General features: G+C 40.4%; 1 protein-coding gene and 1 pseudogene across 6 annotated transcripts in view; one reads left to right on the plus strand and one right to left on the minus strand.

The window, feature by feature from the left end:
• The window catches only part of SBF1 (SET binding factor 1), a 132315-nt gene that overhangs the window by 18401 nt on the left and 98539 nt on the right, over positions 1-15375 (plus strand). The gene's annotated exons all lie outside the window — the stretch shown is intronic.
• On the minus strand, positions 7500-7617 carry LOC146077281 (5S ribosomal RNA; annotated as a pseudogene).

Consider the following 15375-nt stretch of genomic DNA (forward strand, 5'->3'; position numbering starts at 1 on the left):
ATTTGCTTAAGATTTTGACTAAGCGATTTTGACTTAACAACAGGATGACTGACAGGGCCCTGGAAATCGTATAGCACATCGCATACGATGCATGCGATATGCTTGCGATTTGTGCTAGATAGAGTGTGCTGCCCACTCTATCTCCCCTCCGATCTCTCCTTAAACGGGAGCGCGCATCGGGCTAGGAAGCCCTTACAATGCATACAATCAGTATGCGATATGTATACGATATGGCTTCCGATGTTGACGATATCGTCAACATCGGAAGCCATATCGAACCGTGTGTACACACTATCAGAAGCTGATTAGCTGCTGCCATCACCACTTTATCGCTTCACCAGGCTTAATACACCTGCCCCTATGTTTTTTTCAAAGCATAATTCGTAGTTATTAAAAAATGTAAGGTTTAGAATTGGAGACCGTAGCTCTTAAGGTGGCAATTTGGGCACTTTTCATCCGATTCTGACGGATCGTTAGATAAATTGGATGACTAGTGTCAAATCACATGTGTTTCACTTCAGAGTCCGATTGATATGCAGTACTATGCACATCGGTTCGGAGCTGGAGATCAGAAGGCTGGCACTATAGGTATATTGGATCCAGCAGGCCCACATAATTCCCATAATATATGGGCACCTAAACATTACAGGATAACTGAAAGGCTTCATAAAATCAATACATAGAGCATACTAGTATAGGTGCTGTGCTTTACTACTTGTACAAGTAGAGGAGAACAGCACCTATACTAGTATTTCCTTATTTACACTTGCCTTGTCACCCGTGAGTGTGGCAGCTAACTCCTGCACTCGGTATGCAGTTACAAACCCGATTAATTCATCTAATATGTGGAGCGTGTCATTCTCCTCAGCTGCTTCTAAATAAATCATGTCGGCTATAACTTATGGCCTAAGTAAGCATGGATCGCTTCGAGAAATCGCAAATCAAGTGATTTATCAAACCACTGCGCATTGGCATGCACGGAGACGATTAGCAATAAGATATCTGTATGCAGAGTATCTGCAGTTTTAATGAGAGGAAGCTATTGTTTAGGGGTGGAAACATAGCGTTCCCCTGGATGTGTTTGTGAAAATGCAGGCATGCCTGCAATTAGCAGTCTATGCTGAATTAGGCCCTTAGAGTACTAACCAAAAAACCTTGATGAAGTGGTCTTTAGGCCTCCAAAGTAGTGATGTGAATGGGTAGAGAAGAGCATCTTTTTATGCAACTTTTTCTATTAAAATGTGTCTTGTTCGCAAAAAGATGTGAAAATGATGCACAAGCAACTTTTTGCTGATTAACCCCGTCCTGACAGAGCCAGTTTTTGCGTTCCTGACAGTGCCCTTAAGTGGGGATAACTTTTTTTTGCTTTTACTTATCCCAGTGATTTTGAGATTGTTTTTTCGTGACACATTGTACTTCAAATTAGTGGTAAATTTGGGTCGATACAGTCTGTGTTTTTTTGTGAAAAATACCAAAATGTCGTAAAAAAATGGAAAATTTAGCAATTTGCTAAATGTTAAATTTTCTGCTTGTGAGACAAATAATCATACCACTCAAAATAGTTAATAACTAACATAGACCATATGTCTACTTTATGTTTCCATCATTATTTCAACTTCCTTTTAATTTTTTTTGGACACTAGGAGGCTTACAATATGAATAGCAAATTCTCAAATTTTCAAGAAAATTTCAAACACTGATTTTTTTAGGGACCAGTTCAGTTCTGATGTGACTTTGAGGGACTTGTATGTGAGACACCCCCATAAATGATACCATTTCAAAAACTGCACCCCTCACAGTATTCAAAACAGCATTTTGGAAGTTTGTTAACCCTTTAGGTGTTTCACAGGAATTAAAACAAAGTGTAGGTGAAATTTCAAAATTTCATTTTTTTTGCAGATTTGCAATTTTAATACATTTTTCTAAGGAACACAGTACATTTTACTAGAGAAATGTGACTAAAAATTGATTCCCCCAATTCTTTTGTTTTCATAAATATCCTATATGTGGCCCTAGTGTGCACGTTGACCAAACCACAGGCTTCATAATAGAAGGAGCACCTACTTGATTTTGGAGCCTCCTTTTTATGAGATTATTTTTAGGCACCATGTAGGTTTCTAGGCACCATAAGATGCTAAAATTTAGGAACCCCCCCACAAGTGACCCCATTTTGCAAACTACACCCCTCAGGGAATTCATCTAGGGGTATAGTGTACATTTCAAACCCCCAGGGGTTTCACCAATTGTGGTACAACTGGGCAGTGAAAATTAAAAATTAAATTTTTTACACAAAAATGCAGTTCTGGCTCAAAATTTTTCATTTTCAGAAGGTATGAAGGAGAAAAAACACCCCAAAATCTGTGCCCCAATTTCTCCCGAGTACGGCAATGCCTCACATGTGACCAAAAAATACCATTTGGGTGCATGGCAGGACTCAGAAGGGAAGGAGTGATTTTTGGTGGTGGAATGTTGGTGGGTGCTATGTCGCATTAGCAAGACCCCCAAAGCACCAATACAGTGGAACCCCCCCACAAGTGACCCCATTTTGCAAACTACACCCCTCAGGGAATTCATCTAGGGGTATAGTGTACATTTCAAACCCCCAGGGGTTTCACCAATTTTGATACAACTGGGCAGTGAAAATGAAAAATTACATTTTTTGTACACAAAAATGCAGTTCTGGCTCAAAATTTTTCATTTTCAGAAGGTATGAAGGAGAAAAAGCACCCCAAAATCTGTGCCCCAATTTCTCCCGAGTACGGCAATGCCTCATGTGTGACCAAAAAGTGTCAGGACTCAGAAGGGAAGGAGTGATATTTGGATTTTGCAGCACAAATTCTGGTGGAATGTTGGTGGGTGCTATGTCGCATTAGCAAGACCCCCAAAGCACCAATACAGTGGAACCACCCCACAAGTGACCCCATTTTGCAAACTACACCCCTCAGGGAATTCATCTAGGGGTATAGTGTACATTTCAAACCCCCAGGGGTTTCACCAATTTTGATACAACTGGGCAGTGAAAATGAAAAATTACATTTTTTTACACAAAAATGCAGTTCTGGCTCAAAATTTTTTATTTTCAGAAGGTATGAAGGAGAAAAAGCACCCCAAAATCTGTGCCCCAATTTCTCCCGAGTACGGCAATGCCTCACATGTGACCAAAAAATACCAGTTGGGTGCATGGCAGGACTCAGAAGGGAAGGAGTGATTTTTGGATTTTGCGGCTCAGATTCTGGTGGAATGAATGGTGGGTGCTATGTGGCATTAGCAAGACCCCCGAAGCACGGTGAAATTATGAACCTAGTAATCCATAGATGTGTGGTATAATTTAAAACACTCCTTTATACATAGGCCGGGTTTGTCGGGGAAAGTGTCACACTGGAAAATAGTTTGCTTTCTTATTCCCTTTTTATAGCAAACTTTGCACCTTTTTTGTGTCCTGCCCTTTTTTCCAGTGGAGGGGATTTCATCAGGAAAATGCTGCCCTGGTACAATACGGGGGCCAGTACTAGAAGTACTGGGGCCCTCTGCCTGCTGGTTCCCAAATATTAGGCCCTTTATGACTTCCTCTTGAAAGTGCATAAATGTCCCCCTCTGGCCAGTAGAACGGAATAGCACGTAAGCGTTATACAGTGCCATCTGGATGATATACACGGCCAGCTTCTTGTACCAGATTTTTGTTTTCCGCAGGGCACTGTACGGCTTCAGTACCTGATCTGAAAGATCCACTCCGCCCATGTACCTATTGTAATCCAGGATACAATTAGGTTTTGAGGTGTGGGTACTGGTACCTCGTACAGGGACGGAGGTGGTACTGTCTCCGTGAATTGTTGTCAGTATAAGGACATCCCTCTTGTCCTTATATTTGACCAACAACATATTTTCGGTGGATTGTGCCCTGCTTTCACCCCTTCTCATTACTTGGGCAATGTGCGTTTTTGGGAGGCCTCTTTGGTTCTTGCGCACAGTACCGCAAGCTGCTGTACCTCTTGAACCAAGGGCCTTAAACAGGGGGATGCTAGTGTAAAAGTTATCCACATAGAGGTGATAACCTTTATCCAGGAAGGGGTGCACTAAATCCCAGACAATTTTTCCACTAACACCTACGAGGGAGGGGGGGCATTCTGGCGGTTCAATTCTTGAATCCTTCCCTTCATATACCCTAAACCTGTGAGTGTACCCTGAGGTGCTTTCACACAGCTTATACATTTTTATGCCATACCTTGCCCTCTTACTGGGAAGGTACTGGCGGAATTTAACCCTTCCTTTAAAATGTATAAGGGACTCGTCTATGCAAATGAATTTATCTGGGATGTACATCTCTTCAAATTTGGCACTGAAATGATCAATGACCGGCCTGACTTTGAATAGCCGGTCAAAGGTGGGATCATCTCTGGATGGGCACTGTGCATTATCGTTGTAATGCAAAAATTTAAGGATCGTCTCAAATCGAGCCCGGGGCATGGCCATACGGTAAAATGGGGTGCTGTACAGAACATCTGTACTCCAATATTGCCTAATTTCTGGCTTTTTTACTATGCCCATATGAAACACCAGACCCCAAAACGTCATCATCTCTACTGCATCTACAGGGGTCCACCTAGCAAATGATGACGTGGGGTTTTGAGCAATAAACTGCTGGGCATATAAATTAGTTTGGTCCACCATTAAATTTATAAAATCATCAGAGAAAAATAATTTGAAAAAGTCAATTTCTCTGAGACCTGTGGAATCAAATTGGATTCCTGGCATGGCCAAAAACTCAGGAACCTGGGGCTCAAAATTGTCTGGTGGTGGGGTCCATACGAGATCAATTATTGGGGGGGGGGTCTCAGCTGCTCTACGGGGGCGTCTTTGAGGGGGTCCCTCATCACCAGAGGAGGAAGAGGAGCTTAAGACGAATCCTTCAAATTCCCCGCTTGCATCACTGGCTGTGTCAGAGTCAGAGGCAAGCATGGCATATGCCTCCTCCGCTGAATACATACTTCTGGATGACATTTGGGATGACATTTGGGATGCCATTTTTATTTTTGTGTTACTGGTAGTGAAATGTTTCAACACGTGTATAGTGTAGGGGGGGGGGTACAAACTTTATTTCAACCCGGGGGGTATGTAGTGTGTAGTGTGTATGTAGTGCAGAAAAAAAAAATACTTTATACAAAAAAAAAAAATTGAAGGGGTTAAAAAAAAAAAAAAAGGTCCTGCAACAAAAATTGAGCACAGATGTTGGTCAGTAACGTCCGTCACTGAACAGCGCTCAAAGGCAACAGGAATTTGATCAAAAAAAAAAAAAAAATAGATCAACCCTGTGCCGAAAAAGCTGATCAGTGATGTACGTCACTGATCAGCGCACAGTGGCCACAGGACACCCACAAAATCACAGTGTGTGTAAAAAAAAAATTAAAAAAAGACCCCACAGCACCCACAAAAAAAAAAAAGGTGATCAGTGATGCGACACTGATTACCAGTGAGGGGCAGCAGGTGCACAACCTTTGGTGCAACTGACAGTGCAACTGGCAGCAACTGACAGGTATATATATAGAAAAAAAAAAAACCTCTGCACCCCCAAAAAGTTGCTGATCACCTCAGATATAGTGATCAGCACAAAAGGCGGGGGCAGCAGACACAAAATTTAGCACTCTCTATCACTCTCTGTCACTATCTCTCTCTATCTCTCTCTATCTCTCTCTATCTCTCTATCTCTCACTATCTATCACTCTATGACACTGCAGCAGCAGCACTGACAGTTATATATATGAAAAATAACCCCTGCACCCCTAAAAAGTTGCTGGGGGTGCACAAAAGGGGGTGCAGCAGCACTGACAGGTGTGTATATATATATATATATATATATATATATATATATATATATATATATATATATATATATATATATATATATATATATATATATATATATATATATATATATATGGATAGAAAGAGAGGGGATTCAGCGCCAAGATGTGCAAAAACAGTGCGCAAAAGTGAATATTATAATGTCCCAAATAACAAGAACCCCTATGTTATCGGGGTGTCGGCTCAATTACTGAGAGGGAAACGGTGGTGGGCCGTCTAAGAACAATAGGATATGGATACAGTTAATCTCAGAGGTTGGCGACAATTATTATAAATTAGGACTATTGATTATAATGAATATAAGAATTTATTCAATGAGGGGGTTTTGACATAAAAAAAAAAAATTTTTTTTAACAAGTTCACAAAAGCATGTATCAAGGCTGGGGAGTATATAAAAAGGTTAAAAAAGTTTACATGAAAAAAACAGACAAAAAATACTATGGAGGATCATATGTTTTAAAAACAATGCATATACTGAATAAAAAACGTAATTTGATAAATACAAGATAAAGGAGAAAAAAAGGTGCTTAGCTCATGTGCAGAAAGTGAGGTAGGTTAGAAGCTTCCCAACATGTTTCGTCTGTATGACTTCCTCAGGGGGTAGGGACAAACTGGCAGAGGATCGTTTTTAACAGGTAGGCAGGCATACCTCACTTCCTGCTAGCTCATTAATTAATCAATGAATTACGTATTTTATTTCACTGCGTTACTTCACTATAATACTGTAAACTCTGTGGTGTGATAATCGGGACCATATGGTAAGCGCAATGTGGTTATTGTACAATTTTTTAGCACAGGATCTGTCCAAACCGTGGAAATAGATTAATATGTATAGTGATGTGGGGCGCGACGTCACTTCCGCCCCACATCCGACGTCCTCAGATAGTCAATGCGCGTGCGTGTGCGGCGTCAAAGTCAGGGAAAGTTCTTTCTTGCGGCGGTGGCTACAATCACGCTGTGGGCGGGGCTTAGCTCAGGGCGTCCTCACGCTGTCTTATGGTACGCAGTGGAACGCAGGAAGAGCAGGGAGATCTCAGTTCATATATCATGCGTTTGGAACGCATATGACACGCAGAGGGAACTCTCGTGGATTATTTGAGGATGGATGTTTGAAGTAGTTTAGACGCAATCACGGGTATTTGAAATATTAAAGAAAAGAGACAGTTAGTTTCACATTAAGGAATGTTTTGAAATAGAACATAGGTAAAGTAATCCCTCATTATGTGTTGGGATTTTATAATCACGTGGGAGATGCCAGTGATAAGTGATGATCATATCAATGGAGATATATTAAACATCCAACGTTTACTATAGGTGTACAGATATAATATATATTGTTCTATCACATAAGTCTGATTGCCAATGCATATGCAAGTTATATAGGTATACAGTATAATATGGGAAAATCGGTGAAATCTGCTGCAAATAGTGCAGAAAATTTGGAAAGATGGTATCATAATGAAAACGGTAACATATTTTCACGGGTAGGCGAATTTAGATGTAATTTATACTCCAGAAAATAGCAATGATGCCAATGGGTACATAGATATATCTTAGTACATTTATGAGAGAAGGGTGGTAGAGTTTTTCGAAGGGGTACATTGACAGGAACTCTCGACCTGGTGATTATATCTGTCTTTTTCATACAGCACCTGGTTTTCCTTAGAGGTCTCCCATCCTTGTACTAACCAGGCCCAACACTGCTTAGCTTCCAAGATCGGACGTGTTTGGGCGTACCAGTGTGGAATGGCTGTATTGTTTGACAGAGTTGGTGGTAGCGCCCAGAGAGACCTGTTAGTACTATCCGATAGAAAAATTTTTTTTATATGAAGTAAGACAGTATGTAGGAGATGGAAGATTGACTGCACATACCCTATTTAGCAGAACAGGGTCGGTCTAATGATTTACGTTCAGAGGAAGGGGGCTATTTCATAGCTATCGTTGAATCCTTCGGGTTGCAGAGTGTTCAGTTCGAATATCCAATACATCTCTCTTCTGGATAAAAGGTTCGATAGGTCACCGCCTCGTTCCCCTAGGTTGACTTGTTCAATGGCTTTGAAAGTGAGTAGTTCCGGGTCTGAGTTATGATGGGTGAGAAAGTGATGTGAAACTGTATGGGTCTGGACCTTGTTCTTGATATTTCTGACATGTTCTTGGATCCGGATCTTAAGGGGTCTTTTTGTCTTCCCAATGTAGCCAAGGCCACACGGACACTCTAGCATGTAAATGACGGAGACTGTGTTGCAGTTGATAAATTGTTGAATTTACCCCCTGAGGAAGTCATACAGACGAAACATGTTGGGAAGCTTCTAACCTACCTCACTTTCTGCACATGAGCTAAGCACCTTTTTTTCTCCTTTATCTTGTATTTATCAAATTACGTTTTTTATTCAGTATATGCATTGTTTTTAAAACATATGATCCTCCATAGTATTTTTTGTCTGTTTTTTTCATGTAAACTTTTTTAACCTTTTTATATACTCCCCAGCCTTGATACATGCTTTTGTGAACTTGTTAAAAATTTTTTTTTTTTTTTTTATGTCAAAACCCCCTCATTGAATAAATTCTTATATTCATTATAATCAATAGTCCTAATTTATAATAATTGTCGCCAACCTCTGAGATTAACTGTATCCATATATATATATATATATATATATATATATATATATATATATATATATATATATATATATATATATATATATATATATATATACAGTCCAGAAGTGGAGTAGCACTGCCTCGACGAGTAATCAACTTGTTGCGGTGCCTTCCAAAACCCCACGGGGTATATACACCAGTCCAGACGGCGGCACTCAGCAGAAATAAATGAGATTCAGCCAGGTATAATTATCAACGTTTCGAACTTTAATCAGTTCTTCATCAGGTTATATCCTGATGAAGAACTGATTAAAGTTCGAAACGTTGATAATTATACCTGGCTGAATCTCATTTATTTCTGCTGAGTGCCGCCGTCTGGACTGGTATATATATATATATATATATATATATATATATATATATATATATATATATATATATATATATATATATATATATATATATATATATATATATATATATATATATATATATATATATATATATAAAAAAACCTGCGCCCCCAAAAAGTTGCTGATCAGTTAATTTATACTGATCAGCACAAAAGGGGGGGCAGCAGTCAGTTATATAAAAAAATATATAGCACAATCTGTCACTATCTCTCTATCTCTCTATCTGTATCTCTCTCTATCTCTCTATCTATAACTATATCACACTGCAGCAGCACAAAATATAGCACTCTCTCTGACACTATCTCTCTCTATCTCTCTCTATCTATCTCTCTATCTAACGCTATTACACTGCAGCAGCACAAGTTCACAATACAGGAAGTCACAAGTAGTAACAGGATCCAGGAAGCATCCAGCACACTACAAGCAGTGATGAAGCAGTGATCAGGTAAGTATTTTGCTCGGTTCAGGTCAGTATACTGCGGCAGCTAGGCACGGTGACCGCACTGCACGCAATTCCAGACCGGAATGGCGTCTGCAGTGCAGTCACCGTTAGTTTAAATCCCCCTCCTTGGCTGTGATTGGTCCGTCGGTCCGACGAACCAATCACGGCCTTTGGGGGCGGGGTGAGGTGGGGTGACACCAGTGTCACCCTTACACCCCGCGGTGATTGGTGCTGTACTTTACAGCACCAATCACCTCCGATCGCGTGTCACCGGCGAACGTTATTCGCCGGTGACACAGAAAACGCTGTGAATGGCTGTTCACACTGAACAGCCAATCACAGCGATCGCCGACGGGGGGGCGGCATCGCAGCCCCCCCTGGGCATGCAGGGACATGTCTGCTGTCAGGGACAGCAGACATGTTGAAACTGTCACCGCGTCTATAGACGCGGTGACAGTTACAAGCCATGACGTACATTTACGCCATGTGTCGGGAAGTACTTCCCGACCATGACGTAAATGTACGTCAAATGTCGGGAAGGGGTTAAAATTATATGCGGCATGCTATATATTCTGTGTGACTATGGCTGTATCTGAATAAAAATATGCTAAACTAAATGCTACGTAACATTTTTATATAGATACAGCCCCTGTTATACACACAATATTAGGCATGACATTTTAATGTGAATCAAACACATTTTGTGTGTGTGTGTGTGGGGGGGGGGGGTTGCAGTGGTGCTCAATGCTAGCGGAGTTGCACTGGACCAATCAACTCATTCATGCCAGGCATCTCCTGCTGCATGGTATATTGAGGCAAGATGTAGAAGTACGTTTGTAGTATTAGAATTGTCTAAATTGCTTTAATCCATATGTATAAATCTAAATTGAATGTCCTGGCAGTCCTGAATCTGGTCATTTCTGCACCGCTCTCTGTTCTATATGGCACTTGTACCAATCACCTGATTGGAGAATGCCTGCAGGTGTACATCCTTAAGATGGCCATACACCTAAAGATTTATTCTCCTATCTGGCTGGTTGGAACAAAAATCTGGTAATTTAAGAGAGCAAATGACAGTTGCTTCGAAATGCTGGAAAACTGACAAAAATGGTTATTCAGATATTACCAGATAGGTATCCCTAGTTGCAATCCGTTATTCCAAGTTGAAAAGTAGAAGTAAGAGATGCACTGATTAGCATTAAGGAAATAAGGTTGCAATAGAGCAGTGGTTCCTAAACTTGGTCCTCAAGGACCATAACCGTTAACGTTGTCCAGGTAAACTGGTGGGAGAAAAGTACATCACCAACTGCCACATTTTAAAAATCCACACATGACATGGAAACAATGAACTGTTAGGGCTCCTAGAGGACAGAGGCCCTTATTCTGATCGGTGCGGCCGGATCCGATTATGCGGCCAGGACCATGCGTGCGAAACCCCGCCTTCCATACGGATCGCCAACTCCGTCCGTACGCGGTAAGAAGCTGGCCGAACGGACCGCACGCGTATTTTTCACGGAATACGCCTCCTCCATCTAAGGGAACCTCCCCCATCATTCGATGGTCGCAGACCATCGAATGCAGGACCGAGTGCTCCACCAGCTCCCGCAACCTCAGACCACACGGACATTTTTCCGTGCAAAAGCAGGGATCTGGGTGGGCAGCTGACATCCGGCGATGTCATATGTCCGCCCCCTACACGTGCGTCACGGCCGCATTACTGTGCGTACGCCCAGCGTTTTCATGGGAACGCCCATGAAACGCGGGGCGTATGCATATGGTAATGAGCCCAAATAGCCCTTCACGCCCCTCTCCACCCCCTTTTCGGAGTGTTTACATATCATGCGGGATTTGGCCGTACGCCCCGCTCGCACATGCGCAGAGACGCCTCTGCACATGCACCGACCAGAATAAGGGCCAGAGTTTGGGAAACATTGCACTTGACAGGAACTACATGTACTACAAGGTAAGTATACCACAACAGATTTGCACTAGAGTATGTCACAATTAACAAGCTGTCAGTGATATTTATATTGAGTTTTAAGAGGATGACTAATGGGTTATATAACTGAGAGCATTTCTTCTTAATTACATATTACTCACATTTATTGAGTACAGTTATTAACCTTAAAGGTACTTAATTGACATAATTGTACAATTAGATTGTAATAAGACAATCCATGAATTATAGCCGTTCACTTTATGTATTTGTTTGCTGCAATGCACATTTCAAGTGACAGACATATTGGCTGACCTATAATCATGGTTTTCCCTCAGTATATATTTTTTAATGTACTTTATTATTATTTTTCATATTAGAAATTACCCTTTGTATACCTTTTATACCCCATAGTTTTTATATTGTACTGTCAAATTCTAGTTCTGTTCCTCCATCCCTGCTTGGCTGTACACTTATAGAAACTGCACTGCAATAGTGATATGACCTGGCTTTCTTTACTCTGTCCAAGTGTCTCTGATGTAATACCTCAGTGTCTATCATCTATTATCTAGTTACTGGGTACTAATTCATATGGATAGAGGTAGATGCAGTGCAGACATGGATTACAATTCACTGGGCATTTTAAATTGTACATTAATCTTTATGGCACCAGTATTTGAAGTTCCAGCAGCTGTATTAGAATAGATCAGGCATGTCCAAACTATGGCCCTCCAGCTGTTTTAAAACTACAAGTCCCATCATACCTTGCCACAGTTTTGCTATGAGGGAATGCTAAAAGTATGGCAAGGACATGCCTTGATTAGATAAATACTTAGAAGTTGCTTACCGTATATTTTTTTAAAACCATTCACCATACAATTATTAATCCTGTGGAAGTTGGCTGGAATAAGCCTTTGCTAATGTCTACATCGATGTATAATATAGTAGTGTGATAGAAATATAAAAGTAAACCCAGATTACACACACACCATTATCAGTTGTAGTGCTGAAAACATAGCACCAATATATAAAGAAGCTACAATAGGTTGCAGTGCTAGGTGATGAGATCTGCTGTCTCAGAGACAACATGAACACAAATAGGTATTTATATTCTCTCTCTCTCTCTCTCTCTCTCTCTCTCTCTCTCTCTCTCTCTCTCTCTCTCTCTCTCTCTCTCTCTCTCTCATATATGTATATATATCATTAGATTCAAGTAAGTTATATGTTTTTGTTAGAATCTTTTAAACTCCTTCATATTCTAAGCAAAAAATGGCAGTCTTTTCCCAAGCTATAGTTGGTGCTACTGGCCAATTCTCATGGTATTTGACAATATCGGTTTGATATCCCTCGATGATTGACATCAGCAATACATAAAATGGGGGCGTTACAGGGAGTGTACTTCTCTTTATTAGAAACAAATAAAGTAGACAGGTTGGTGCATAGGAACATTTTCAATGAATAGTTGCGTCCCTGCTATAGCTTAATAGAGTATGCTGAGAAAATCAGTTGGCTTTACATAGGTCTCTAAATGAATGTATTTTAATGAGGCATTCTGGTGCATTTAGCGTTATCTGATATTTTGTACCAATCAATATTCATTGACTCCTGTGTTTGCTATAAGAAAATGTCAGTGTTGTGAGTCACTTTTTGTATGGACTAAAGATGTACTGTGCTGATAGGATGGTATGGCTGCCTAAGGCCTGGCCAAGCATCTCTGCTTCATGGTGCTTTGCTCAGCCAGCATGCCTAGATTGGGTATAATGCAAGACCCCTGTAACAAGGTTTAAGATGCTTATTCCCATACTTGCCTATAGCATGCATGGAAGAATGATGGTCATCGTTTTTAGTCCTAAACCATCCCAGGGTCTTTGTGTAAGGGGGAGCCTTCTGTGAAGAACTGTCGGGCAGATTTATTAAGCTTGGAGTAGAGATAAACTGGAGATAAAGCGGAGAAAAGGTAAAAGGAGATAAAGCACAGCCAATCAGCTGTGTTTGAAAAAGACAGTTGGGAGTTGATTGGCTGGTGCTTTATCTCCTTTTACCTTTTCTCCGCTTTATCTCCAGTTTATCTCTTCTCCAAGCTTAATAAATCTGCCCCTCTGTCCTCACCTAGACCTGGTTAAATGGAAGACCAGATCACCTTGGTCGTCTTTGGTGGGATCCTCCACTAAATCAGTGGCTGATAATGGGGACTATTCTTTAGGCAATGTTTAAGTTACGTCTGCTAGATTTTGTACAACGCATTTTTATTTCATGCTTGTTAAAATAAATTTTGCACATCTAAGCTGGACATGTAGCATCTTTTAAGTTGGCCATAGAAAACACCCAACAAACCTATTTTATAATACCAGTGAGAGGGACACGTTGAATGAAAAGTATCATTTTACACACACCACCCATAGAACTAGCAGTATCAGAGCACTTCCTGTCCTCTTAGGAATTTGAAAGAGACTTTGGATTTTATATGTGGTATTGCTTTGAGCAGGGCTGGGCAATTGCAGCCCTCCAGATGTTGAGGAACTACACATCCCAGCATGCCTTGCATCAGTTTTAGCATGGCCACATAGCAAAACTAATGCAAAGCATCCTGGGATGTGTAGTTCCTCAACATCTGGAGGGCCGCAATTGCCCAGCCCTGGCTTTGAGGGTCCTTGGAAGTGTGCTTTTCCACCAAAGTCCTTTTCTAAAACCATAGTGTAGCCACCAGACAGGCCTACGTATTTCTATGCACAAATAGTTTTCCTTTTTTTTTTATCAAAAGGACTAATGTGGATGACTGCAGATACTCATTATATGAAGGCAATGTTCTTTTATTTTCCTGTTACATTCCTGCCAGCATGTACGGTGGTGTATTCAGAGTTATGTAATTGTTTTCCTTGTGTACATGTATACTTAGTGCCTGCCTGCAAATGTATTCAAGTGATTCAAGCCTCAATCAAGTGATTTTGCATATAAAGAATTTAATATCGGTGCCCGAGCATTGGTTTATATTGTTATATACTGTACTGCAGTATTTCGAATTTACAGACCTGGCATTTTATAGTAGTCTTACCGAAGTAGTAGTGGCGAGGAAATCCAGGGGAAGTACTTCGTCTTGCTTTTTACATGATACTGGACACAATTGGCCCTATTGATTCTGGAAAAGTAGGATGCCTCCATAACCATGTTTTAGGGAATCGTGACTAAAGCCCCCTTTCGAACATATTTACATGGCTCGAACCTGAAGCCCTTTCATACTTGGTTGGTGACCCTTGTCACCTTCACATTTGACCCCTGTCTTCCAGTGACCCAGGTATTACATCATTCAGTGGGTGCTTGGAGATGATCTCATCTCCAAACGCTTCTGCTTGCACCTTTCAGAACTAAGCCAGCTAGTCTACCTGGGTTGCAAATCCTGGGTCAAGCCCTGCTAGCAAGCAATGTTGCGGACATGGGACCCTTAAGTCAGTTAAACCCTTTCACACATAAGCTGGACCTGGGTTGATGCACATTCACACACAAAACACAGGTTTCAGGCTTATGTCTGAAATGGGTATTAGACACTGTTTTCTTGATTGCAGTTTTTTTGAATGCTCAATGATACCTGTAGTTTTATTTTGTAAATATGTTTTGTTTTTTTATTTCTATTCTGCTGTACTTGTATATCAACCCAAAATCCAACCATTTCACATCCTTAGAAAATAGCTTGTTGCTATATATATATATATATATATATATATATATATATATATATATATATATATATATATATATTATACATCCATCCATCCATCAACTGATGAGGTAGTAAAAGTTTTCACAAGTATGCAGAGTTGTACTTATAAACCCACTAGTTAGCAGCTGCAATTTAATTGGAATCCAAATAAAATATGCAACCCTAACCTGCTGTGAGTTTGTTATACTATTTTCTCAGGTTACTTTTCTTTCTTTATAATTATAGCCTAAAATATCTAAGCATAATGCAGATTATAGAATAGAAGCCTGCAAACTGTTATCCTTTTTGGTGTTTTTGAAATTAAACATAAATTACTAATACACAAAACCTAGTCAGCTAAAAATAAAAGTCCTGGATATGGAAGGTAAAATTTGTCAGCTATAGTAACAGCCAAGGCATAAGCTTA

The sequence above is a fragment of the Crinia signifera genome, chromosome 4 (genome assembly GCF_055691185.1).
Source record: "Crinia signifera chromosome 4, ASM5569118v1, whole genome shotgun sequence".
NCBI classification, from domain to species: Eukaryota; Metazoa; Chordata; class Amphibia; order Anura; family Myobatrachidae; genus Crinia; species Crinia signifera.